At 35.6% G+C, this 26,402-nt stretch overlaps 1 protein-coding gene and 1 long non-coding RNA gene across 3 annotated transcripts in view; one reads left to right on the top strand and one right to left on the bottom strand.

Moving 5' to 3' along the window:
- Positions 1-26,402, top strand: part of F13A1 (coagulation factor XIII A chain) — a 208,960-nt gene that overhangs the window by 30,970 nt on the left and 151,588 nt on the right. The gene's annotated exons all lie outside the window — the stretch shown is intronic.
- LOC103106276 (uncharacterized) overlaps positions 1-26,402 on the bottom strand; it is an 83,518-nt gene that overhangs the window by 3,866 nt on the left and 53,250 nt on the right. Inside the window, exons 3-5 of one of the 2 annotated variants that reach the window (XR_001629022.2) lie at positions 17,460-17,521; positions 7,270-7,353; positions 1,796-1,983 (exon numbers count right to left, since the gene is read on the bottom strand). This is a non-coding gene — a long non-coding RNA (uncharacterized LOC103106276). The remainder of the gene's footprint in view (positions 1-1,795; positions 1,984-7,269; positions 7,354-17,459; positions 17,522-26,402) is intronic. The other variant, XR_001629023.2, reaches the window with a different exon arrangement.

Here is a 26,402-nt window from a genome sequence, read left to right as displayed (position 1 = left end):
AGCCATCTGGTCTCTCTCTCTCTCTCTCTCTCTCTCTCTCTCTCTCTCTCTCTCTCTCTCTCTCTCTCTCTCTCTCTCTCTCTCTCTCTCTCTCTCTCTCCCATCATTCTTCAGGAAAAAGAATTTTTTTTTTAGAAATGAGAATGTTAAGTGACTTGTGCAAGGTCACATAGGTGTTAGATGACAAAACTGCCATTGTACTGCTCTTCATTTGGAGAGTTAGAGGTACAATCAGGACAGAACTCAACATGTCCTCTGCTGACATTTGGGAAAGCAGCATGAGAAAGCCCTGCCTTTTGACTCATAGGACCTGGATTCAAATCCTACTTTTGCTACCTTCCACTAAGATGGCCTTGAAAAATCATTTAACCTCTTGGAACTCAGTTTCCTCATTTTAAATAGTTGGATTAGATGGACTTTTGGATCCTTTCAATCTTGAAATCTATTAACTTATAATTAGGACGTCAGAAGAGGTAGTCTCATGTATTTCACTTGTTTGTTATTCACAACTTTTCCTATCCCTGTCTTTCTCTTCTGTGTGGCATAGTCTTTGTCACTCCCAGAATTGAGAAGCTTGGCTAATTAGCACTTGCATAATTGCAACTGAGTGGGACTGAATTTCATGGTCTGAAATAAAGCACAACACAGTGTATGTTTCCTGACTTTTGAACATAACATCATTGTGCTTTGTGGAGGAAAAGGTCAACAAGGTGAAGAAAATATTTAATGAAAATGAGTGTGCCCACAGCTATTATCTTGTCTTGTTCTCTCCTGACTTATGAAAAGGGGAAAGGGGATGATATCTGAGAGGAATTAAAACTCTCTTAAGGATGACTACAAACTGGATCAAATATTCATATGTTTTGCTCTCATATTTCCTCATTATGAGGATTAAGGAAAGAATGCCTAGAATGCTTTTTGAACTCCTTAGCAGGAGTGACTCAGTAATAAGATGGCCCTATCACCAATCTTGTTTTTTTAGTGTTACAATTGCATAGAAGAATTCCATCCTTCTAATGTTCTTTAAAAAGGCTTAACCTTCATTGCCTCTTATTATGGGAGGCAGGGTCTTTCTGCTGTTAGAACACCACATGAATGATTAGTGCAGAGAATAAAATCTGAGAATCTATAAACTTTCATCTCTCCTTTCCTCCTCTCTTCCTTTCTTGCCTTTCCCTCCCCTCAACTAGCCTCTTTCTTGCTCTCATAATTCTTTCCTGACTCCCTCCAGATTTCTCTGTCTCTCCAGACCTCTCTCTCTCTCTCTCTCTCTCTCTCTCTCTCTCTCTCTCTCTCTCTCTCTCTCTCTCTCTCTCTCTCTCTCTCTCTCTCTCTCCATTGTTCCCTTGGCCTCTGTCTCTAACTCTCTCAGGGTCTCTGCTCCCAATATGTCTATGCCTCTCCTTTTCTCTCACACTCATGGCCATATTACATGTGTACAAAATCCTTCATGTCTGAAAATAACAATCTTATAGCACTATTTTCTCTGTGTACAAGTATGGTGTTTTAATAGTCTCTCACAGGATTGATTAGTGAAGTTGGTCTTGTCTTTACTAAAAGTCATTTATTCGCTTCCCAGGCAAAAGGAAATCTATGCTCTAATAGCACCTTCACCCCTGCCCCCCTCCCTCTCTTCTCTCCTCTGTTTGGAGCAGACCTGGTTAGCCACTTGGTTGCCACCCTTTTTTGAAATTTCTCAGTGAGCCTTCATACTTCCTCTTCAGCCTACCCTTCATGCTTGCTCTTTACTTAAATTTACTGGGTGTTTCCCTCCATCATATTCTCATTGTCTCACCTGAGAGTGTTGTCTTTCGGAGTGAACATTGTCTTAGAGTCTCTAGAAAGGCTGGGCTTTGCTTCAGTACAACTCAATTCAACTTAAAGAGTACTTCTTGAACATTCTTTTGTGGCTGATCCATTTTAGTTGTTGTGGGGGACTCAAGAAAGATAAGATCTGGTTTCAACACTCAAGGAACATACAGTCTGATTAAAGAGATAAGAAAACCCATATGAAAGATTTAGAGAACTATATATGGCAGCCTATCTGCCCAATTGAATATAACCAAATGTTGCAAATGCATAGTAAATACAATTGATCAATGTGTATTGATTAAATATATACCATCTGGTAGGCACTGTGTTTTGTCATGAAATTTAGGAAGGAAGAAAATGATCATTGATAAAAATTCTTGGGGAAAGAAAAAAGATTCTAAGATAGAAGGTGAAGAATTTCTGGAGGGCAAAAGGAAAGCTATTCAAGAACACAGAGATGAGAAATAGCATAGCTAGTGGATAGGGCATCATTGTTCACTGCCTACTAAGTGCTGATAAAATAAGGATAAGAAATGACATCACTTGGCAGATCCAAACTGAAAGAGACAACCTGGAGGATTTGGACCCTTTGTGTCATTTAGGGAAGTCTAAAGATTAAGCTAGGTAGTTCAGCTGAAAGAGTTAAGAAGAACTGAGCTGAAATTTGTTCTCAAACACTTTCTAGCTATGTGACTCTGGACAAATTATTTAATCTCTGTCTGCCTCAATTAGCTCAAATGTAAAATAGGGATCAGAATAGCACCTACCTCAGGGTTGTTATGAGAATCAAATAAGATAATATTTATGGAGTGCTTAGCATAATGCTGGGCACATAGAAGTCTCTTAGTAAATACTTGTTCCTTCCCTCCCCTACCTCAGTAATTTGAGCAACCAAATCTCATTAAATTTTGGAGACTTTTCAAGGACACTTAGCTAGAATAGCTAGATCAGTGCCTTGAGTTGCAGCAAGGAAAGCTTTCATGTAGGTGCAATATGAGGAGCTGCTTGAACAATACCCATCTCTTTTTTATTTTAAAACCCTTTATGCATATCTGTGTGTTCAGTTAAGACTTACTAATCTGAATAAACTCAGCTATTCACAATTTATTCAGCCTCATACTGATGTGAAATATGATTTAGCTCTAAAGAATTTGAGGGACCAATGTTTAGACTGGAGGAGAGTTATCATAAAAAGGCCTTTTTAACTTCAACTTTGACCATATGACATGTGGTTACCCACAAATGATGGTTGTCAGAAAGAACATATTCCAAAATATCTCCCCTAGCAGTCCTACACAGTCTCTGGAATTCTACCAGTAGCTACTATAATGGCTCTGGTGACCCTTATACAAATGGAAATCTGTTTCTAGGGATGGATAATGAACACAACCACACAGATTATCTGAATAGAAACAAAGGAAATAGGGCAGTAAGACAGTAGACAAGTATGCATTCATTCATATACACATATGTATGTTTATATGGTATACACACATATAGGTACACATTATATATGTTAATAGTGGGGGTGGAGGAGCGAGGCAGAGAGAGACAAAGACAGAGAGAACATCAGATGCTGCCCAAAGAGGATAGATTTGGTGGGGGTACTAGAATGCAGTCTTCTGGATAGGCAGGATACAACATAGAAGAACCAGTGTGGAAGTGAGAAATTTGGAATGGTTTGCAGGAAGAATGGGCCAGTTTAGGGCATGAGATTTGAAAGAGAACAATAAATTGTGGGAAACTTCCAAAATGTGAACATTTTCTTTAGGTCTGGGTTGCCCATAAATTTTTTCTCAGGTATATATTAGAATTCAGACCATGATTAGTCAAAAGATACATTAAAAAACTTTTAAAAATGTAGATCTAATAACTGACAAAATATTTCTAGATCTTCTCATTGGAGCCTCAGAAATTCCATTTTCAACTATTTTCTCAAGCTTTTGCATTATTTCAAGGTAGGGGCAAAAAAAATTCTCCCTCTGCAACTCTCATCTCTGCCTTTTAAAAAGGACAGTCCATTTTTGATGTCCCCAAATCCCCAAATTAGGTTTATTTTGAAATTTCAGACTTGCCAAGAAATTAGTCCTCAGTGAATACACCAGGCTTCCATGTTTTGAAGCAATTTGTTTCACACTCCCCCACCTCAAAGTTACTCTGACTGAAATGATGAGAAGGAAGTAATAGAGACAGCCAGGACATCATTTTCAATCACACAACTTTTTTATTTGTGCAACATATTTCTAAGTGATGGAAAATGACACCCTGACTGTCAGCAGTGCTTCATTTCCATCACTTCTAACTTTCTTATTTGTGAAACAAATTGCTTGAAACATGTCAAAGACATGAGTTTAGCATTAGCTATATGCAAAGGGGGAAAAGGGTGACTCATAAGGAAAGCACTTCAACTCATAACCAAAAGACCATAACTTCAAAAGTCATTACCCCCATTCTTTGGGACATCAAAATAAGGCAATCAGTGGCAGGAGGTAGCAAGAAAAGTCCATTTTCCTGGACTGAGATGGTCATGTACAAGAGATGAGGCACTTGAGATCCCCATCATTAAGGTAGTATGGTACAGTGAAATTATTACTAACTTTCAAGTTAGAGTATCTACACAAGGTTCAAAACTTATCTTTGCTACTTATGACCTGTGTGATCTGGGCCAAGTGATTTAAACTTTCTAGGTCTCTTTTTCTTCATCAATAAAATGAAGGATTCAACTTCTAACTTTCTGCTCTTGTCCTGTGAAACAGTGTCACATGCTGGGTTTATTAAACATTGTAAAGTGTTGTGAAAAGGAAGCAAGATTATGTATTTAATGCTATTTGCTTTATTATATTTTTTAAACTCTTTCCTTCCATTTTAGAATCAATACTATGTATTGGTTCCCAGGCAGAAGAATGGTAAGGGCAAGATAATGAGAGTTATATGACTTACCCAGGCTCACACAGCTAAGAAAATATCTGAGACTAGATTTGAACTCAAGACCTCCCATCTTTCCACCTGGCTCTCAATCCACTGAGTCCTACCTAGCTTACCTCTTTGTTAAACTATTAAGTCACCATGTAAATATTAGTTATCATCATCATTATAGTTGTTGTTTCTCTCTTGGAATACTTGATTTCTCAGTTCTCTGAATTCCTGCTATACTTATAAAGTGAAAAGGGATGTTATCAATTATTTCTTGAGATTTATTTCACCTGTTAGTTTAAAAGTTCCTGGAAATCTACTGAGTCTGTATCCCAAAGAGATAATTAAAAAGGGGAAAGGATCTACTTATACAAAAATATTTATAGCAGCTTTTTTTGTTGTTGTTGTGGCAAAGAATTAGAATTTGAGAGAATTTCCTTCAACTGGGGAATGGCTGAACAAATTGTGGTATATGTTGGTGATGGAATACTATTATGATACAAGAAATAATAAGCAAGATGATTTCAGAAAAGGTGGAAAGATCGACAGGAACTGATACTATACTAAATAAGCAGAACCAGGAGAACATTGTAGACAATAACAGCAATATTGTATGATGCCCAGCTATGAAAACTTGGCTACCCTCAGCAAGGCAACAATTTGGAATAATTCTGAAGGTCTTATGATGGGGAATGTTGTCCACCTCCAGAAAAAGAACTGTTGGAGTCAAATGGATGTGGATCAAAGCACATTATCTTTTGGGGTTTTGGTTGTATGAATGTGCTCTTACAACAAAGACCAACATGGAAGTGTATTTTGCATGATAAAAGAAAAAGAAAATTCCTGGAAGGGGCTTGTCAAAATGGCAGATTAGAAGGAGCAACCCAGCTAAACTCTCCCAGCATTCCCCTCCAAACATCTTCAAGATAATACCTCCTATTAAATTTTGGAGCCAAAGAGTCAACAAAAAGTCAAAGTGAGACATTCTTCCTGTATAAAAAAACTCAGGAGGTTGGCAAGTAAGGTCTGTGAAAATGGGGTAAAAGCTTCGCTAGAGCATATGTCTACAGTGGCAAAATACCATTAGCAGTTTCTCAGCTCAGAGATGGTAAGGGAGTGGGTGGGTCATATAGCTGATCAGAAAGAGATTACAGGAGACCCATTCCTAACACTGGGTGCAGCTGGTGCTAATTGGAAACTCTACTGGAGCTTGCAGTTCTGGGTTACAGTTTCAGGGTAGAGAGAAGTGCTTGTGGTTGGTCATAAGGAAGCAGAGCTCCTAATCCCATTTTAAAGGTAGAGAGGAGCGCTAATGAGGCAGTTGCAGGAGAGCAGGGGCCCAAGTCGCATATCCAAGGCCAACAGGAGAGTTAGTACTTGCAGCTGCAGGGAAGCAAGGGCTCTTCCTGGGGAAAAACCAGAGCACAGAACACAAGATCAGCAACCACATCTGTCCCAGGATCACACCCTCTTGGAAGCACCAAAAACTTGCAGACTTCCCAGAACTACCTCTGAAAAACAGTAACAAAAAAAAGCCCGAAGTTTGGGACAGTGCCTTCCCATCCATAAGTGAGTAGAACCCAACTTAACATAAATACAAAGTCAAGAAATAGGCTAGAAAATGAGCAAATAACAACAAAAAGAACTTAAACATGAAAAACAATTACAGTGGCAGAGAAGACCAAGACACAAACTTAGAAGATAATAACATGAAAACAGATAACACCCAAAGCCTCAAAGTAAAATGTTAATTGGGTACTAGTTGGACAACAAGAATTCCTGGAAAAGTCAAAGAAAGAAATGAGTAGCAGAGGAAAAATCATGAAATCAAATGTGAGTGATGAATGAAAATTATGAAAAGAAGGTTAACAGTTTGGTAAAAGGCACAAATAATACTGAAGAAAATAACATCTTAAAAACAGAATTGGACTTATTGTAAAAGAGGCATAAAATTCATTGAAGGAAAATAACTTTATAAAAGGAAGATTTAGCTAAATGGAAAAATAGGTATGAAAGCTGATTGAAGAAAATAATTTAAAAAATAGTATTGAGCAAATGAAAACTAAGTGAGTCATCAAGAAACAATAAAAATGAAGTCAAAGAACTCAGAGTTCTTTGAAAAATAAAAAATGTGAAATAGCTCATTAAAAACAACAACAACAACAGAAAAAATAAAAATGTGAAATAGCTCATTAAAAACAACAACAACAACAACAACTGACCTGGGAAATAGAATGAGGAGCAATGATTTAAGAATTATTGGAGGGCAGCTAGGTAGCTCAGTGGTTTGAGAGACAGACCTAGTGACAAGAGGTCCTGGGTTCAAATATGGCCTCAGATATTTCCTAGCTGCTTGACCCTGGGCAAGTCACTTAACTCCCAATGCTTAGCCTTTGCTGCTCTCCTGCCTTGGAACCAATAAATACACAGTATTGATTCTAATACAAAAGGTAAGAGCTAAAAAAAATGTTGGACTACCAAAAATTCATAATCAAAGAAAAAGTCTAGATACTATATTTTAAGAAATTATAAAGGAGAGCTGACCTGATATCTTGTATCCAGAGAGTAAAATAGAAATTGAAAGAATCCACTCTTGAGCTCCTGGAAGAACTCCCAAAATGAGAACTCCTAGAAAATAATAGAGCCAAATTCCAGAGCTTTCATGTCAAGGAGAAAATATTTTAAGAGGCCAGAAACAATTAAAAGATTGCAAAGTCACATTCAGGCTCACAAAAGATTTAATTGTGAAAGACTTGTTAATGCAATAATCCAAGACAATTCTGAAGGACTCATGTTGAAAAACATTTCTCCAAAGAGAGAACTAATGAACTCTGAGTGCAAAATGTGTAATTTTTCTCACTTTTTAAAAATATGTTAATATGAGGTTTGTTTTGTATGATTTCACATACCTAATTGATATAATATTGGTTTCCTTTTTAGGGGCCTTGGGAGGGAGTCAGAGAATTTGGAACTCATAATTTAAAAAAGAAATAATGTTAATAATAATAATATTTTTAAAAAGAAAACAAAAAGAAAATTCCTGGAATGCAGACATTGTAGCACCATCCCAGCTCCACTGAAGGTGCACAATAAACATTGGTTGTTTTTCTCTTGTTCTGTATACTTTCTAGAACAGAATCAGTTAAGAGTAATTGAATAATAGAGTCTATGAGTTGGGAGGGATCTGAAATATCATGTTGTCCAATTTGTATCTGGACAAGAATCTCCTCTCCAACATTCAATCTTCCCTGGAGGGCCTCCAGTGTTGGGAAATTCACCACTTTCCAAGACAATCTATCTCACTTTGGCACAGCTCTAATTGCTATAAAAAGCTTACTTTCATAGAACCAAAGCCTTTCTGTCTATAACTCCCACCATCATACCTAGTTATGCCCTTTATAGTCAAGAATAATAAGGCTAATGCCTTTTTCACATGAGATCCCTTTGTATACTGGAAAGCAGCTTTCATGTTCTCCTAATTTAATGTTGCCCTTGTCCTAAAGGAACTGAACTTGACATATATAGTATTGAAGGGGACAAATGCATTTAAAAGTACAAGAACAATATTGACATTAATAGCAAAAATTTCAACCAGTTCTATTGTATATAAGACCCTGTATTACATGCTAGGGATATAAAGTCTAAAACAAATATACCCTGAGGACTCAAGAAACTTCCATTCTACTGAGGGTATATGACATGTATGTTGAAAATCAAATATAAAATAAATATAATTTAAATATAATAAAAATCATTTCTAGAGGAAGAAAGTATAGGAGATAAAATTGGTTTTGGTCAAATTAAGAGTTACAAAAGGCTGTTGTGGTTGTTGTTAATAAAATTTTATTCTTAAGTCACAAGACCGTTAGTAGCTTTAGTTGCTTTATGACAGCAAAGTAGAGATAAAAAATTGGGAAACATAGGAAGAAGGTAGAAATTATTGCCTAGCTAAATACTCTATGATTGCCAACCCAGGGGAATCCAACTCAACTCCGACAAAGGCTCCCTCAGGTCCCAATCTCCAACCAGTAGTTGTGGTCATCTTTTCAACAAGAGCCACCAATACAGAGACACCAATGCAGCAGAATCTCTCCAGTGCAGAAGTCCTTCAACAGAGAAGTAGAAGTAGAAGTCATCCAACACAGAAATCTTTCCAATTTAGAAGTTGTAGTAGAAGTCCCTGTTCAGCTATCCGGTCTCGCCTTTTATAGCCCTTTTCCCATGTCACTTCCTATCTCTCTGGTTTCTATTTCCTTTCACTGTGGGCTCATCTATCACATCTCAGGAACCAATCATAGTTTCTTAATTTGCCTGGCACTGAGCAAGGGGGGGGTTAGGTGGGGGTGGAACAGTGCTTGTGGGATCCACTTCGAGTCTTTGAGGGTGTGAACTTCCTTTTCTAGTAAAAGGTTCTTCAAGTGTTTGAATAATTGTGAAAGGAGGGGCACTTCAAGTTCTTGATTGATTAAATTAAAATAAACAAAGGAGAATAATTCTATTTACACAAAAGTCATAGCCACAAGGAGAAAAGGTCTTGAGATGCCAAACGGATCCTGAGCTGGGCTTTATAGGACAATAAGGGTATTAAAAGATAAAAATTAATAGGGGATACATCCTAACATAATGAGCCATATGTACAGTGATGTGGAAGTGTAACACTACTAAATATACAACTAGCAGGTCAGTTGGATTGTAATAGAGAACATGACATAACATGAAATAAAGATAGAGATAGGATGCAAAAAGAGGGGAATGAGTTTGAACACAGAATTGTATGATTTGATGGACTAGAGATGGGAACAAAAACTCACCTAGTAGATTTTTTGAAAGAAAAGAGATTTCAGGAGCCCTTTTAAATTTCCTTTTCTTTATACTATTTTCTTCAAATGGTTCTGTATTTCTTTCTCCCTCTCCCTCCCTGCCGTGTCTTTCTGTCTCTGTCTTTATCTCTTCCTCTGTCTATCACTCTCTCTCTATCTCTATTTCTCTGCCTCCCTTTGTCTCTGTGTCTATATCCTCATCCCTCTCTGTGCCTCTCTCTGTCTCTGTCTTTATATCCTTGTCTCTCTCTGCATCTCTGGCTCTATCTGTCTTTCTGTCTCAGTCTTTCTGACTCCCTATGACTCTGTCTTTGTCTCTCTCTCTGTTCCTCTTTCTCTGCCTCTCTGTCTCTGTTGCTCCTCTGTCTCTATATCCTTGTCTCTCTTTTCATCTCTGTGTCTGTCCGGCTGTCTGTTTGTCTGTCTATCTCTGTGTCTTTCTCTCTCATTAATTTGAGGCTTAATCCAGAAACTGACTGCTTACTGGCTCCCTAGAAATCTGTATAGGTCTGTCAGTTGTATTCATAGCTTGGGTTTTGGAGTAAATGTGAGGGGGGTGGGGGGAATGGTACTTGTATTTATTTCTTAGTGCTCTCTGGAAAAATACCTCTTTTAGAGAAAACTTTGTTTTATGTGAAGAATCTTTTGAACTTGTGATAAATTTTAATGGAACATTCTGAGAGATGCTACTAAAGTTCAAATCATTCCATTTTGAGTTTTTTTTAAGACAAGTACCCACAGAAATTCTATTCTATTAATAGATATTGGAAGAAAAGAATCAGTTTAACTACAGTTTTGAAGTAAAGGTGATCTTATGAGTTCTCTTCCTGTTTTTACATGACTGCTTAACATTTATTTGAGTAAAAATTTGAAAATCTGTTTCTTTCTTTTTCTTGAGAATGCTGGGTTTTATTTGTATGTTGGTGACAAACAAACAAGTTTGATATGAATACTAAGTTTCTTTATAGATGACTGTCATATTAAAATTTTAAAATCCATAAGCTATCTAACTCATAAATAGTAAATGTAGTCTTACTGGAAATTGTTATCCCTATACCAATCTCTTCTTAATCTGTTAATGCATTGTCTCCCAGTTAGTATGTCATAACATTTCTATAATGAAGAAATGAAGGCACAGCTAGTAAATATAAACTTAAATCTATTTATCTACTGAGTTGAAAAAATTACTTTTTGACTGGTTCTTCAAGACAGTTTGAACTGTGAAGACAGTTTCCAGTGATTCCGACCTGATACCCTGGGCAACTTATAATTTCTGTGTTAACAAAGGAGAAAGTATTTTAATCATATTTTCTGGCTGCATCCAATATTTCTTCTTCAATTCCTCATTTGTGAAATATTCATAAAATTCCTGTCTCAAATCCATAGATTTGGCATTGGAGAATTTCACTTTAATATATTTCAAGTACTTCAGAATAAGTTACTCGTGGTACTGAAAAAACAACTCATATTACTGAGCAAGACAATTTTTTTAAAGCCCTTTTTAAAGTTCCTGAATTGAAATCCTTTTAGGTCTTTTTTTCTTAATTCCTGTCCCCTCCACATTTTTAAGATTATCTTCTCTCATTTCCTCTGAAATATTTCATATCATCTATTTACCAGTCACATTATTTTGTATCATAAATTGCATTAATGATTTCATTTTTCTTATCAAAAAGTAGCTGGTAACAAATAGCATACTTTCCTTCAAGAGCATGAACTTTCTCAAGGAAATTGACTTCTATCTGTGCATAACTAACTTGATGTTTAAGAACATTCATACATCATATTACTACTTTTTTCTTTCTTCTTTTTATATTCAAACCTTCTGCCTTCAAATTGACACTAAATATCAATTCCAAAATAGAAGAGTGGTAAGGACTAGGCAATTGAGGATAAGTGACTTGTCCAAGGTCACATATCTCCGAAGTATCTGAGGCCAGAATTGAACCCAGGAGCTCTCATCTCTAGGCCTAGCTCTCTATCTACTGAGTCACCTAGTTGTCCCACCTAACTACTTTTGGCAAGATTTCAATCTGGTTGACATTACCAACAAATCATCCAATCTTTCTTGAAAGGCCCCAATGATTTGTGATTGATGTCCTCCATATCCTAAGATCTCAAAGTATTTTATATGTGTGTCTGTGGAATCAGAAGGAAGAGGAGGAAAAGTAGGTAGAACCCTGAACCAATGGTATTAAATAAAGGAGAAAGAATCTCCATCTAAAATTTCTATAATCAGTGGCTGAAGTTCTTTTGCTCCACTAGTAACCAGATTATTTCCTACATCCTTGAAAAGCCTCTGAAGAGTCTAACAAAGAATAGCCTTGTTCTTGTCTTCCAATAGATTTATCATACATACTGCACTTATACAATTGTTTGCACCAGGACATAAAATTCCCTTTGATGATGAAATTGGATCATAGAAGGTCGTATGATTATAGAACTAGAGATCTCAGAAACTACATAGTCCAACCTTCATGCCTTCAAGGTCCAGAGAGGCTGATTTACCTAAAATCACAGTACTTATAAATGTCAGTGTCTAGATTTGAACTCATGTTTTTAACTTTTTAGCCAGTACTTTTTCCATTTTACCCAAATGAATAATTTTTCCCCAATAAAATGTTCCATCAAAACTTTTGTTTCCAAGTCATTTAGCTCCTTTGTATTGAGGGAAAGCTGCTAACCTAAAGCCTCTTATGTTTCTAACTTTTGTTGTTGTTGTTCAGACTTATTTTTAAATTTATTTAAGAAATTCCTAGAAAAGAAAGTCTACACAACAGTGCTAATCAGCAGCTCATGTGGAGCTAATAGTCTTAGACAGTTGCCCGGCGGGCATGGAGAGGTTACCACAATTGCTCAGTTACATAGCTAATGTGTCAGAGACAAGATTAGAACCCAGGTCTTCCTGATTCCCATGCCATTTGCTACACCAGGTTGCTTATAATTTCTTTTTTTTTCTTTTTAAAAAACCCTTACTTTCCATCTTAGAATCAATACTGCATATTATTCCAAGGCAGAAGAGCAGTAAGGGCTAGGCAATGGGGGTTAAGTGACTTGCCCAGGGTCACACAGCTAGGAAGTGTCTGAAGCCAGATCTGAATCCAGGACCTCTATGTCTGGCTCTCAAGCCACTGAGCAACATAGCTGTCCTCATTGCTTATTATGTCTAAAATAGACTAGACAAATGACCAAATGAATTGGAGGCAAGGTTGTATGTGCTTTTAAAAAATCACATAATAGGAGATTTCTGGAGATCTCATTTAGATGTTAATCTGAGACTACACAGAACAAAGTAAGAAGCTTTCTACATGTTTTTAGGGCATAGAGAACTCTATCTTCACTATTTTTAATAATAAATATTTTTGAAATGACCAAGAAAATGATACACAGGTAAGTGTATATGCATTGAATAACTTGCCACAGTCTTAGAGGGAGCACCTACTTCTGGTTTGCCTTTTATCAACTGTCAGTTGGCTCATGTTAAGGTAATCGAAGGCTATTTCGATATTAATTTAAGCAAATTGCAATTAGCAAGGTAGATCTTCTGGGGATAATTAATATATGGCATTCCACTGTCAACCAAAAATGATGTATAGATGATATGCTGTTCTAGCCTCTTTGAACTAGTATTCTTTTTTCATTAATGACCAAGGGTTGGCTATGCTCATCCTTCAGACCTCCAACAATTGATTTCTTGACAGAAGATCCCCCATCAAGATTTAGATCTAAGCCATTGTTAACCAGTGACTTTAAAAATCATTTTTAATAATTTTAATTTAGTGTATATTTCTCTGAGGACACATGTACATAAATCTTCTTACATGATGAACTGAAAAAACCTGGATGGTGATGTTGGCTCCATATCATTTCCATTTTCTGAGTCGGTTTAATTCTTTGTGAGAGGGAATGATTCATAGCATGTTTCCTCAATTAGATTAAGAAGATGAAAGGAAATGCACCCAAGCTGCTAGCCATCAAGCAACTGGCCAGTGCTTCTCAACTGAAGCCAGAAAGTTGTTTTTGATAGATGTTGTTTTCTCCACCCCAACCAAAAGGGTAAAAATGGCCAGGCATGATAGTGGTAGAAATCCAGAGATTCCAGTAATATCTTTCTCTAGTCCAGAGGTTTTCATAGTTGTTCATTAACTCACAGGGAAGGATTGTGACATGAGGTTTATTCTGGGCTTTTATGGTGAAGAACCAATAAAACTGAAATAAATTTAATTTCCCTGCCTCCTCAGCCACCAAGGACTCCTTTGTGAGCTCTTCTCCTTAGAATCATTTCCCCAAAAAGCCAGGATCTTTTGGATTCTACCTCTTTTTGGTTGATATTAAAAAAAAAGGATGTTCTAACTGGTATTGTGGCACACCAGTGGCTGTAGGAAAAATTGTGAAGTAGGCAACTTTATAAATGCAGCTTCTATTTTCTGCTATGTTTTCCCTCTATAATATCTCCCATTCCCAGAAGACCATACTCTCTGCCAATGGAGTACCAACTTTTCAATCAATACAAATAATACTTATAGAGCATTTACTGTGTGCCGGGCACTTTGTTAATTTCTAATTATTATATTATTTGATGACCACAACAACCCTGAGAGGTAAGTGCTATTATTATCCCCATCTTATAGATGAGGAAACTGAGGCAAATAGGTTAAATGATTTGCCCTAGGTTACATTGCTTTTTAACTCAGGTTTTTCTGACTTGAGATTGAGGTTTCTATCCACTGTTTCACCTAGAGAGCTGCCGGGGCATTGAAGGATTAAATAAGTTGCTAAGGTTCCCATGGACAACATTGCCAGAGGGAGTACTTGAACCCATGTCTTCCTCTCAGGATGAAATTTTATATTCCACACAAGCTAAAGATTTTCTTTTTGCGGAGGTGGGTGGGGAGTAGGGAGAGGAGCCTTAATAACTTATAGTAGAATGCAACATTTTAAAAAATGACCAATCTTTGTAAAGTCCTTCGCAGACCTTTGAATGTCATATAAATCTTTATGTTAAACTTTTAAAAAAATTTCTGACATCAATGAACCAGCTCATAGACTTACTTTGTTAAGACCTTCCAAATATACTGGAAATCAGACAGCTGTCAGTCTCCATCTAGGAGGAAGGTACATCCTATACTGAGGTTACAACAACTGCTTTATAAGATTTATATTCTGTAGCCTACTTTAAGCTTCAGCAAAATCCAACCCAAACCATAGAGTTCTATATTGTCACCATGTTTTTATCTGCACATTTGAGTAGAATATATTGGGATGATCTTCATGATGATAGAGGCAGCTAGGTAAGAAAAGAGTCCGAATCAGGAAGATGACAGTTCAAGTGGGGCCTCAAAGTTATTAATTGTAAGATCCTGGGCAAGTCTTTAGCATCTCTGTAGCTCAGTTTCCACCTCTGAAAAACAGGGATGAAATAATACCTATTTCTCAAAGCTGTAAGGTCAAATAAGATAATGTTTGATGAGAGCTTTTACCAGTGTGCCCGACACAGAGCGTGTGCTATATAAATGTTAGCTATTATTAAACTATAGATGTGCTACTGCTTTCACTGTAGGGTAGACATCTGGTTTGGAGCAATGTCAGACAATTTAGTAAATCCCACTTAACTAAGCTGGTCCTTTTATTTTTAGTAAAATGGAGTGGATCAGGTACTATGTTTATCAAAGCATGTAGGATATTAATAGAATGTTGGAGCACCAAGGAATATTGGTGAGCTTACTGTCAAACCTCCTCATTTTAGAGAAGAGAAAACAAAAATGTGAGTTAATGTAGTAGAAAGAACCAGTCAAAGTATTTAGATTTAAATCATTTCAATCTGAACTCTGCTCCTTACTACCTATATGATTTTAGAAAAGTTAGATCAGCTCTTACAGCTTTATTTTCTTTTTCTGCAAGATTATGGGAAAATTTCATCTAAGTTTTTCAAACTGTGATCCATGACCCTCTATGTCCCAGCTGGAGTAACAGAAGAAAAGTAAAAAATTACCAGATATTTTTTGTTATTTTTATATAAATTATTTTTCTTTCTTACTTAGTATTTGTTAATATACATATATAATTATGATCAATTCTGAATTTTATTTGAAAAAGTATATTTATTCATATCCAGCTGCTTTTCTCATATCTACCTTCTGAAATACCATTTCCCACCTATATGATTTTGGATATGTTACTAAGAAATTTTAGAATATTTTAGAAATTTTACTGAGAATTTTAGAAAAGATACTGAAGTGATAGAGGCCAAATCAATTGTACCACTGCCATTTCTAATAAGAACAGAAACCATAGGAACACTGACAATCTGTTCTGTTTTACATCTATTTCTTGTCCTTTGCAGTTCATCTACAAATGCTCTTAGTATGTGATTTGACTTAGGAAAGTCTTGGGCCATGCTCTGGGCAACTTCTTTTTTCTTCTCAACTTTTTTTTTAAGTTTTGTAGATTGATATTGCTTGTAATTTTCTATTGTCTGTCTCAGTAGCATTTGAATTCTGACTCAGTCATCCAAGGTATTAATTATTTACCCCAACTTTTGTCAACTGCATATTTGATAATTATGGCATATTTGCTTTTATATATCAATTATAAAAAAGCAAAATATGACAGGATCAAGCATAGGTACCTGGAGGTATTTCACTGGACACCTCCTGGATGGTTCATATTGAACCTTTAATAACTACTTTTAAAAGTCTAATCATTTATCCCCATTTATCCCCAACAAATAACATTTGTTATTGTTTAGTCGTTTCAATCATTGAACTGAATCTTTGTGACTCCATTTGGGGTTTTCTTGGCAAAGATATTAGAGTGGTTTGTCACTTCCTTCTCCAGCTAATTTTATAGATGAGGAAACTGAGGGAAACAGGGTTAAATTACTTGTCCAGGGTCACACAGTTAAGTGTCTGAGATCAGATTTGGACTCAGAGATCCTGACTCCAGACCTAACACTCTACTGCACCACCTAGTTGCCCTCATTCATCAGCTATAGAATCCTCATTGAATTTAGCCCATAGGATACTCATTGAATTGTCATCTTGCCCATAAAATCTTCATTGAATTGTCATCTAGACCATAGTATCCTCATTGATTTTTCATCTAGACCATAGTATCCTTAATGAATTGTCATCTAGACCATATGTCCCCATCTTCTTTTTTGTTCACAAAAATATTATGGGATATTTTAGTAAATATTTTGCTAAAGTCTAGGTAAACTTGCATAACTCTGATCTACCAGTTTAATAACCTGGCCAAAGAAGGAAATAAGGTAATTTTGTTGTGACTTGTTCCTGATTAAGCCAGTCTAATTTTGTGATTTATTTCCTTTACTAGATGTTCTCTATAGTGATAGGGATTGGAACCATGATTTCATTTCACTCCAGAAACTTATTTCAACTGATCACTATGAATCAGAACTTGTTTCATAGGGAACTCCTTGGATGAGAAAACGCCTTCTCCCAATGAGGTCAGTACTTTCCTGTCTTAGTTGCCCAGAGCACTGAGAAGTTAAGTGACTCTCTGAGAGTTCTACAACCAGAATGTGTCAAAAGAGGATTTGAATTCAGGTCTTCCTCATTCCAAGGCAGCCCTCTACCCACTAAACCATTCTGCTTCTCTCATAATCTATAATCTTTAATTACCTGTTCTCACATTTTATCAAATATTAAAGTCAAGCTCACTACCCAATAGTTTGTAAACTCTAATCTCTCCCACCTTTTTTGGAAGATGGAGTTATTTACCCATCTTGGCCCTGAGGAATCCATCCCAAACTCTGATTTTTCAGAAATCATTGGCTCAAAAATCACATCTTCCAGGTCTTTTTGTACCTCAAAATGTATCTCATAGCAGCCAGAGGACTTGAATTCATCAAGAGCAGCTAGGGACTGTCTTACTATTTATCTCCTTCCTTACCTTGGGGATCGATTCCTTATTAGACATTTTCATTGTCCTTTCCAAGTCTAAAGGTCATTCTTCTGAAGAAAGAAAATGGAAGAAAAATATGAATTGAACATTTCTGCCTTCTATTGTCAGTAATCACTATTCCATTCACCCAAGAGGTCTTTTCCTTGTTTTGCTTTCAATTAATGTAGCTTTCAAAGGCCATTTTGTTTTTCTTATGTTTTTTCCATAACTTCAGCTCACTCTGAGATTTAGCATCCCTGACACTATTATTTCAGGATTATGCCCACTTTGTATTCATCCTCTATTATCTACACTTGCTTCCAAGTTCTGCATATATGATTATCCCTTCCCTATCAAGATTTTCTCCATTGTGGCTTTGATAAATCTTGGTCAGCATAAGAAATTAAATGGAAATTTTTGGGAGCGTTTTGTGAGAGTTGCAGATGACATGCAAAGGCCAACAGATGGCACAGAAAAAGTTTAGAAATTCAGAACTGCATACTTCACCCAAAATTTCCAATAAGACACTGTAAACATTCCATAAAAGCCAAATCAAAAATTCAAATGGAAGGGCCAAAAATTTTACGCAGATTTTCCAGTTTCCAGGTGGCAAGGGTAGTCAAGGTGCTTTGCCTCCAACTCCTGCAATGTGAAAAGGATAACTGTATTTCTTTAAGCTAAATTTGTTAGTGAATTCTCTGAATAGATGGGTTGGCCTTTTCTAATAACTCCCCTTTTTTTCTCAAAACAGTTTCCTCTTAATTGTTTCCTATCATGTTTCAGAATTTTGTTCTTGAGTTTCTCATCTCTTATAGACTTTCTTCCTTTGAAAGATTTTATTCTATGGAATCCCTCATAATCCTTCCTTCTAAGTTTTAAAAATCTGCTATCTCCAAGTCTACAGTGTGTTTCAGAGAATACCTGACTTTTCTACTTTGGTTTCAGGAACCCTAGGAGGGAGTTTCTTATCATTTTACCCCAGAAGCTGGTTTCCATGTCTAAATGAGAATCAGACCCAGAACAGAATCTCCCTGCTCTACTTTTCAAAGAATGAAATTCTCATTGGAACATGTTAATAAGTTTTTGACAGTTATGATTTTTTGTGGAGAGAACTCCAAAAGGTGTCTAAATAATTAAAGGTCTCCATCACTGCTATATGATGCACTCATGCCAGGCTCATGATCTATCTTCCAAACTCATTCTCTAGTTCCCTTTTGTGTCTAGATGGTTCACAACATATTCTGATGACAAATAGCTTTTGTTTCTCCCTCCTTTATCTCAACTCAAATGCTCTCCACCAGGCTTCTTTTCTGCATACTTCATTCCCTTGACCTGAATTGAATTCAGTAACACTGATTAAAGAATAAACTTCAGAGGGAGAAAATGAGAAGAAGAAAAATCTAGGTAGGAGAGGACAGGTTCTTAAATTCCATACTTTAATGAAGTTGTTTTGAGAATTTGTTTTTCTTCTTACTAGCTGTGATATCTAAGATTTTAGCACTTTGCTAATTTGTTGTTGTCAACCTGATGCCTCTAAAAGTCATTTATGGACTAATTATGCCCTGGTCTCAGAATATTCAAATAACTTCTGAAGGCTGTTTGTTAAAATAAGGTGAGCTTCTCTTTACACTCAAGCCTTGACTTATTTATGCTATTACAGGAGCCATTTGGAAATAAATTCATAATTTTTAGTGTGAATCTTGGAGCTTAGTAAAGCAAATGAATCAAGTCAAAAGATGAATTAATATTGTGGCATTTGGCGACATGATATATTCCTACTTCCTTGAAAAATGTCTTCTCATAGAATTTTAAAAGTAATTCTGCAATCTTGTTGAAGCCAAATATGTTGATACTTCCATAGTAGCTGAAGTCAAAGCTTGCCTTTTAAAAATAACCTAATGGAAAATATTTTTCAAAATTTCAAATCTAGAACAAAATTTTTTGCTTCATGCTCAATTCATCTCAGTTAGAGGTGTTGCTCATCTATTTGTAGGGCAGTTACACACTTCCTCAGGTCATTGATTTTATTTCTACAGGCATAGCACATGATCAGTATTAACCCTGAAGCAGACAGATCCAGGAGAATATCTGTACTATTGCATTTCTGTGGCACACACACACACACACACACACACACACACACACACACACACATACACACACATTTCTTCAATTAATCGTCTGGTTCTGAATTGACTTTGTATTTTATGGAAGTTCCATGAGGTATAAACAAATCTCCTTGGCCAATGCCAACACACTTTCTGGGGAGTATCATTCCATTTCATCCAATGGATTTCAAGGACTTCTTATAGTTCACTTACTGTCCTTAGTTAATTTATTTAACAGAGAGTTCTGATTTGGTTAAGATTATTTCTTTAAGAGATTGATTCAGTAGAAATGAGTTAGGCCTTATCACATTTAGTTTGTATTTCTGATTGTCTCAATATACAAAGTCTATGTACAAGTATACAGAATAAAGTCAAAGAGAATAAATAAAAATAAAACCAAGCTAGTTAAATATAAGGTAAATTGAAGAAAGCATTAGTAGTTGAGATGATCAAGAAAGGTTTCATTGCTATACCTAAAGGGCCATAAAGCTGTACATACCTTTTGACCTAGTGATACCACTACTAGGTCTGTTTCCCAGAGAAAAGGATAAATTTGTACAAAAATATTTCTATCAGCCCTTTTTATTAAGACAAACAATTGGAGATTTATGTTATGCCCGTTCATTGGGGAATGGCTGAACAAGTTGTGGATTATGATTGTGATGGAATACTATTTTGCTCTAAGACAGTGATAGCAAACCTTTTAGAGATGGAGTGCTGAGTCCCACCCCCACCCCTCAGACCAAGAACCATTCCACGTCCTCTCATGCCACACAATCATGCATACCCCCCACAGGACACCACCACATGGCCTCCCTAGCCTCACCTTCCCCTTAACTCAGACAGGGAGGGAGGAAACATTCCCATTGGACTGCTGGGCAGAGGGGCAGGGGAAGTGAAGAATGTCCTCAGGTACTTGGAAAGGGGGAGGGAAACAACTCCACCCCGAATCCCTCTTGCTCTCTAGTAATGACCTCTGGTGGGCAATGGTAGAAGTACCCGCAGAAAGGGCTCTGTGTGCTCTTTTTTCCATGAGTACTATTGGTTTGCCACCATTGCTCTAAGGAAATGATAAGCAGGAAGCTTTCAGAAAAAGCTGGAAAGACTTACATGAACTGACATAAAGTGAAGGGATCACAACCAGGAAAGCAAAGTACATATTAACAACAATATTATACAATGATCAATGGTGAATGACAACTATTCTCAGCAATGTGATGATCCAAGACAATTCCAAAGTACTTACAATGAAAAATGTTACCTGCCTCCAAAGAGAGAACTGGTGAAGTCTGAATACAGATTGAAACTTACATTTTATTATCACTTTATTTTTCATAGAATTTTTTAGTGGGTGAGCTATGTTTTTTTTTTCCAATATGGCTAAATTAGAACTGTTTTACAACATGGCTAATGTGGAAATATATTTTTCATGATTAAAGATGTATAATCAATATATAATTCCTTGTAGTCTCAGGAAAAGGGAAAGGGAGAGAGAGAAAATTTGAAACAAAAAAAAATTTCAGAGTGAAAATCAAAACTTGTTTTACATATAATTTGAAAAAATAAAATACTCAGAAAAAAATCTATTTAATTAACAACAAAAAAGACTTTATGTAAATGATTATGTTAAATTGCATCTTGAAGGAAAAATAGACATTCCATGAAGTAGAGATGAGTAAGATTATCTTCTAAGAGACAAGTTGGGATTTTCCAAATGAGGAACAAAAAGATAGCCTTCTATCTATTCTAATGAGGCTGGTTGGGACATGAATGACTTTAAAAGCTAAACAGAGAAATTTATATTTACCTTAGAGGAAATGGGGAAAGTTAGTTTAAACTAATAAGGGAATGACATGGTTACTTTTATGACAAAGGAAAATTAGAATATTACTGAAGGTTGGGCTATAGTGGGAAAAGATTTGAGTCAGAGACCAATTAGAAACCACAGGAAAAAAAGGCTCTGAATTCAGGTGGTAGAAAGAAGGAATCCAATGTGAGAGGAAGCAAAAACAGTAAGATTGGACAACTTGACTTACTACGTGAAGTGAAAGGGGAGGAGGAAGTTGGGGATAATGATAAGATTATGACTTTAAGAAACTGGAAGAATGGTAGTACCCTCCACAGAAATGGAGAAGTTTGGGAAAAGAGTGAATTTGGAGGGAGAGATGATGAATTCTGTTTCCTACTTATGGCGTCTGAGAGGTATCCAAGCCTTCCAGTTTCAAATATCCAATATATAATTGGTGATGCAAGACTGAACTTCATGGAAAAAACTGGGGCTGAAAATAAAGGTCTGTGAGTCACTAGCATAGAGATAATAATAAGATCCATCCTGATTAGCAAATGAGAGAGAAAGAAAGAAAAGTAGGAGGTTTAGGACAGAGTATTCAGGAATACTCATATAGTTAAAGGATAAATAAGTGTAATGAACTAACAAAGGAACTTGAGAAATAGTTAGACAGTCTCTTTTTCCAGTAATTCATTCTCTATTCAGTCTTTAAACAACAACACAAATAGTATTCATACTCTCATGCATTCAAGATTTCAGTCAAATTGTTTTACTTTTTGTTCTATTCTTTCTTAAAATTTTATTTAATTCATTAATTAAGAAAATTTTTCCATTGTTACATGATTAATGTTCTTTCCCTCCCCTCCTCCCACTCCCCTCCCATAGCCAATGAGCAATTCCACTGGGTTTTACATGATCAAAACCTATTGCCATATTATTGATATTTGAACTAGGGTGATCGCTTAGAGTCTACATCCCCAATCATATCCCCATCAACCCATGTGATCAAGCAGTTGTTTTTCTTCTGTGTTTCTACTCCCACAGTTCTTTCTCTGGATGTGGATAGCATTCTTTCTCATAAGTCCCTCAGAAATGTCTTGGATCATTGCATTGCTGCTATTAGAGAAGTCCATTACATTAGATTGTGCCACAGTTTATCAGTCTCTGTGTATAAGGTTCTCCTGGTTCTGCTCCTTTCACATCAATTCTTAGAGGTCGTTCCAGTTCACAAGGAATTTCTCCAATTCATTATTCCTTTTAGCACAATAATATTTCATCACCAACAGAATGTTCAGCCATTTCCCAATTGAAGGAAATTCTCTCATTATCAATTTTTTTTGCCACCTTTTGTACAAGTCTTTTTCCTTATTATTTCTTTAGGGTATAAACCCAACAGTGATATGATTGGATGAATGGTCAGGCTGTCTTTTAAAAGCCTTTTTGGCATAGTTCCAAATTGCCATCCAGAATGGTTGGATCAATTTACAACTTCAACAGCAATACATGAATGTCCCTATTTTGCCACACCCCCTCCAACATTTATTACTTTCCTTTGCTGTCATGTTAGCCAATCTGCTAGGTGTGAAGTGGTGCCTCAGAGTTGTTTTGATTTGCATTTCTGTAATTATAAGAGATTCAGAACACTTTTTCATGTGCTTTTTGATAGTTTTGATTTCTTTATCTGAAAATTGCCTATTCATGTCCCTCGCCCATTAATCAATTGGGGAATGGCTTGATTTTTTTATATGATTGATTTAGCTCTTTCTAAATTTGAGTAATTAGACTTTTGTCAGAGGTTTTTGTTATGAAGATTGTTTCCCAATTTGTTACTTCCCTTCTAATTTTGGTAGCATTGGTTTTGTTTGTACAAAATCTTTTTTTAATTTGATGTAATCAAGATTATTTATTTTACATTTTGTAATTTTTTCTAACTCTTGCTTGGTCTTGAAATCTTTCATTTCCAAAAGATCTGACAGGTATTCTATTCTATGTTCACCTATTTTACTTATAGTTTCCTTCTTTATATTCAAGTCATTCACTCATTCTGAGTTTATCTTGGCGTAGGGTGTAAGATGCTGATCTAAATCTAATCGCTCCCATACTGTTTTCCAATTTTCCCCACAGTTTTTGTCAAATAGTGAATTTGTGTACCCAAAGCTGGGATCTTTGGGTTTATCATAGAGTGTCTTACTGAGGTCACTTACCCCAGGTCTATTCCACTGATCCTCCTTTCTGTATCTTAGTCAGTACCAAATTGTTTTGATGACCACTGCTTCATAGTAGAGTTTAAGATCTGGTACTACTAGGCCCCCATCCTTCACATTTTTTTTCATTATTTCCCTTGATATTCTTGATCCATTGTTCTTCAGAATGAACTTTGTTATAGTTTTTTTCAAATTCAGTTAAAAAATGTTTCTTTGTAGTTTCACAGGTATGGCAGTAAATAGATAAATTAATTTGGGTAGGATTGTAATTTTTATTATGTTAGCTCATCCTACCCATGAGCAATTAATGTTTTCTAGTTATTTAGATCTAGTTTTGATTGTGTGAAAAGTGTTTTGTAGTTGTGTTCATATAATTCCTGTTTTTGTCTTGCAAATAAATTCCCAAGTATTCTTTATTGTCTAGTGTGATTTTAAGTGGAATTTCTCTTTCTAACTCTTGCTGCTAGGATATGTTGGAAATATGTAGAAATACTAATAATTTATGTGGGTTTATTTTGTATCCTGCAACTTTGTTAAAGGTGTTGATTATTTCCACTAGCTTTTTAGTTGATTCTCTGGGATTCTTTAAGTAGACAATCATATCATCTGCAAAGAGTGATAGCTTCATATCCTCATTGCCTATTTTAATACTTTCAATTTTTTCTTCTCTACCTCTAGTGTTTCTAGTACCATGTTAAAAATTAGAGGTAATAATGGGCATCCTTGTTTCACTCCTGATCTTATTGGGAAGACTTCTAATTTATCTCCATTACAGATGATGCCTGCTGATGGTTTTAAATATATACTGTTTATTATTTTTAGAAAAGGTCTTCCTATTCTTTCTAGTGTTTTCAATAGGAATGAATGTTGTATTTTGTCAAAAGCTTTTTATGCATCAATTGAGATAATAATGTAATTTTTATTAGTTTTCTTGTTGATATGGTCAATTATGTGGATGGTTTCCCTAATACTGAACCACCCTTTCATTCCCGGTATAAATCCTACCTATTCATAATGAATAATCCTTGTGATTACTTGCTGGAGTCTTTTTGCTAGTATTCTATTTAAGATTTTTGCCTCTATGTATAATGACATTGGTCTGCAGTTTTTTTCTGTTTTTGATTCGCCAGGCTTTAGAATCAGTACTACATTTGTGTTATAAAAGGAATTTGGTAGAACTCCTTTGCTTATTTGGTCAAATAGTTTGTGTAGTGTTGAGATTAGTTGTTCTTTGAATGTTTGATAGAATTCACTTGTGAATCCATATGGCCCTGGGGATTTTTTCTAAGGGAGATCTTTAATGGTTTGTTCAATTTATTTTTCTGAAATGGGTTAATTTAAGTATTCTATTTCATCTTCTGTTAATCTAGGCAATTTATATTTTTGTAAATATTCATCCATATCACCTAGACTGCCATATTTATTGCCATATAATTGGGCAAAATAGTTTTAAATGATTGCCTTAATTTTCTCTTCATTAGAGGTTAGATCTCCCATTTCATCTTTGATACTGTTAATTTGCTTTTCTTTCCCTTTTTTTATTAGATTAACCAGTACTTCATCTATTTTATTTGTTTTTTTCAAATTACCAGCTTCTAGTCTTATTTATTAACTCAATAGTTCCTTCACTTTTGATTTTATTAATCTTTCCTTTAATATTTAGGATTTCTAATTTAATTTTCATCTGGGGATTTTTAATTTAATTAATTCTCTTTATAATTTTTTAATTTGCATGTCCAATACATTGACCTCTGCCCTCCCTAATTTGTAAATATATGCACTCAAGGATATAAATTTCCTCCTGAGTACTGCTTTGGCTGCATCCCATAGGTTTTGATACAATGTCTCCTCATTGTTAATCTCTTCATTGAAATTAATTGTTTCTATGGTTTATTCTTTAGCCAATTTTATAGAATTATATTATTTAATTTCCAATTAATTTTTTATTTGCCTCTCTGTGTACCCTTACTAATTATTATTTTTATTGCATTATGATCTGAAAAGGTTGCATTTATTATTTATGCTCTTTTTAACTTGATTGCCATATTTTTATGCCCTAGTACATGGTTAATCTTTGTCAATGTACCATGTGCTGCTGAAAAGAAGGTGAATTCCTTTTTGTCCCTATTTATTTTTCTTCACATATTTGTTAACTCTAGTGTTTCTAGGATTTCATTCACTTCTCTTTTTTCTTTTTAATTTATTTTTTATTTGATTTATGTAGATCTGACAGAGGAAGGTTCAAGTCTCCCACTAGTATAGTTTTACTATCTATTTCCTCCTTCAAATATACTAGTTTCTCCTTTAGAAATCTGGATGCTATACCATTTGGTGCATATATGTTGAGTATTGATATTTCCTCATTGTCTATACTGCCTTTTATCAGGATGAAATTACCTTCCCTATCTCTTTTAATCAGAACTAATTTTACTTTGGCTTTGTCAGATATCATGATTGTGACTCCTGTCCTCTTTTCTCAGTTAATTCCCAATAGATTTTGCTCCATTCTCTTATCTATACCCTGTGTGTGTCTATCTGACTCATGTATGTTTCTTGTAGACAACTTGTGGTAGGATTTTGGTTTCTAATCCACTCTGCTATTTGCTTCTCTTTTGTGGGTGAGTTCATTCCATTCACATTCAGAGTTATGATCCACCTGTGTATTCTCCAACATTTTGATTTCCTCTCCTAGTCCTACCCTTTCTTATTTTGCTAATTAATTACTTCTATACCAGTGGTTTGATTTTAATCAGTCTGCCTAATACCCACCCTTATTTTACTTCCCTTTGTGCCCCCTCCCTTTTTATTCCCCTCTTATTTTTAGGATCTTTTAAATTCCCTCCCCTCTCTC

Source organism: Monodelphis domestica, chromosome 3, assembly GCF_027887165.1.
Source record: "Monodelphis domestica isolate mMonDom1 chromosome 3, mMonDom1.pri, whole genome shotgun sequence".
Classification (NCBI taxonomy): Eukaryota; Metazoa; Chordata; class Mammalia; order Didelphimorphia; family Didelphidae; genus Monodelphis; species Monodelphis domestica.
Note: the sequence above shows the minus strand (reverse complement) of the source record. Positions and strands in the feature narration are given on the sequence as shown.